This window comes from Pseudophryne corroboree, chromosome 3 (genome assembly GCF_028390025.1).
Source record: "Pseudophryne corroboree isolate aPseCor3 chromosome 3, aPseCor3.hap2, whole genome shotgun sequence".
Taxonomy (NCBI): Eukaryota; Metazoa; Chordata; class Amphibia; order Anura; family Myobatrachidae; genus Pseudophryne; species Pseudophryne corroboree.
Genome location: NC_086446.1, coordinates 359176967 through 359179437, shown reverse-complemented (window position 1 = coordinate 359179437; position 2471 = coordinate 359176967). Strand labels below are relative to the sequence as shown.

The 2471-nt window shown below is 46.0% G+C and overlaps 1 pseudogene; it reads right to left on the bottom strand.

The window, feature by feature from the left end:
* Positions 1 to 2129: 2129 nt before the first annotated feature.
* On the bottom strand, positions 2130 to 2249 carry LOC134895286 (5S ribosomal RNA; annotated as a pseudogene).
* Positions 2250 to 2471: the final 222 nt, after the last annotated feature.

Here is a 2471-nt window from a genome sequence, read left to right as displayed (position 1 = left end):
ACTCCTACCTTGCGATCAATGCAGACTGTTTAGTTCCTGGCTTGACGTCACAAACACGCCCTGCGTTCGGCCAGCCACTCCTGCGTTTTTATCAGGCATGCCTGCGTTTTTCAGCACACTCCCTGAAAACGCTCAGTTTCCGCCCAGAAACACCCACTTCCTGTCAATCACACAACGATCAGCAGTGCGACTGAAAAGCGTCGCTCGACCTTGTGTAAAACTGCATAGTTTTGTGTGAAAGTACTTTGCGCGTGTGTACTGCGGCCCGTACACATGCGCAGAACTGCCGCTTTTTCACATAATCGCTGTGCTGCGACCGAAAGCAGCTAGCGATCAACTCGGAATGAGTGCCAATGCTGGAAGATGGAGTTCTGCCCACTTTAGTATGTGACTTACCTCCTTCATTGCTGTTTGGCTGTGCGTTCCTTCCTGATGATTGAGGTACGCCCCTGTCGTTAAATTGTCCGTGTGGATTTGGACTGGTCTTCCTTGAAGAGTGTCCTTTTCCTGAATCATTGCCATGTATATGGCCCGAAGTTCTAACAGATTTATTGGCCGGCAACTTTCTTTTGTGGTCCATTGTCCCTGGAACCATAATCTTCTGGACACTGCTCCCCAGCCCTGAAGACTGGCCTCTGTTGTCAGGATCCCCCATCTGATATCAAAATGGTTCTCCCTTTGTCTAGATGGGATGTCTGTAGCCACCAGGCTGATGACTTTCTTACCTTGTATGAAAGTACCATAGTCTGTTTCTTTATTGTCTGATGTATTCTATTCCATCTGGACAGAATCATACGCTGTCGAGGTCTTGAGTGGAATTGTTCATACTCCACCATGTCGATTGTTGACACCATCAAACCCATCAGTCGCATAGCTGCATGGATTGATATTGTTTGACTGTGTAACAACTCCTGAGTACTTGACTGTACCTTGGATATCTTGTTCCGAGGTAATCAATTTTCTGCAGACTTGAATTCAGTACAGCCCCACATTGAGTCATCCATTGTGACAGAACCCGAGATGACTTTGCCCAATTTATGAACCACCCATGCCTCTGCAGACAAGTCATTATCTGTTGGAGATGGCACAGAAGCTTTTCCTGTGATTGTGCCAGGATAAAAAACATGGTCGAGGTATGGCAATTTTCTTATCCCCTTCTTGCAGAGATAAGCTGCCATAATCATCATAATTTTGGTACATACTCTGGGGGCTGTGGCTAACCCAAAGGGTAAGGTCTGGAACTGAAAATGTTGCTGGAGAACGGTGAACCTTGAGATAACACGAATGGAACAGTGCTATAGGAACCTGTAGGTAAGCATCCTGACTATCCAGGGATACCATGTAATCTCCTGGCTCCATGCAAAAACTATGGAGCGCAACGTCTCCATGTGAACCTTTTTACCCAAACGTATCTGTTTATGATTTTGTGTATGGGGTGAAAGAATCCTTCTGAACCCAAACCCGGTTGGAGTTAAAAAAAAAAAAAACCCTGTCCCTATTGTGCAGGGGTTACTGGAATGACTATTCCTGACAAAAGCAATTTCTGAACTGCTTCTTGCAAACCCCGGTCCTTCGCCTCTTCCCGAGATGGACTGGAACAGAAGAACCTTCGAGGAGGATGCTTCTAGAAGGGAAAGCATAACCTAGAGATACCGCTTCTTGCACCCAGGCATCTGTTTGTGGACTGCTACCAGATCTGTGCAAACTGAAGAAGTCGGCCCCCTATCCTTTTGGGGTCCCCCAGAAGGAGGCTTGCACCATCATACTGATGGCTTATCCTCTGGTTTGGAAGCTGGCCCACTGGTTGCCTTTGGTTCTTAGCCTTACCAAACTTATTGTATTGGGGCTGCTACGTTCCTTTATAACCGACAAGGCCGAAACCGGACCCCTAGTTTTGGGGTTATATGTGGAAGGAAACGTGACCTTCTTGGAGTCTGTTTCTGACTCCAGAATATCTGTTAACTCCTTCCCAAACAGAAACTTTCAGCCAAAGCCAAAGTTTCCAGAACCTTCTTTGATTTTGAATCAGCGAGCAGCTATTGTTAATGCTGATGCCCTATAACATAAGTGTCCATATAAGCTATATGGGATTCTTGCTCCCTTGCAGGTGCTGAAAACTTGTCTTCCAGTACCTACAGCACCTGGTATTCCAAGGTGGTCTCCCAACCAAGAACTAACCAGGCCCAACACTGCTTAGCTTCCAAGATCTTAGTGAGATTGGACCTATCCAGTGTGGTGTGGCTGTAGATTGCAAGGTGAAGTCATGGCTGGCCTTATAACTGTCCCAGACAGAGACAATATGGTTTTCAGAAAACCATCCCTCTTCTGACGTTGATGGCAAAGGCCATATAGATTTTCATACTATCAATGATATGCGTATCTACGTTAGGAGGCACTTCCTATTTTTAAACAGTCCCCAGCTGGAAAAGGATATTTGGAATCCCATTTACTGGGAACCTATATTCCTTATT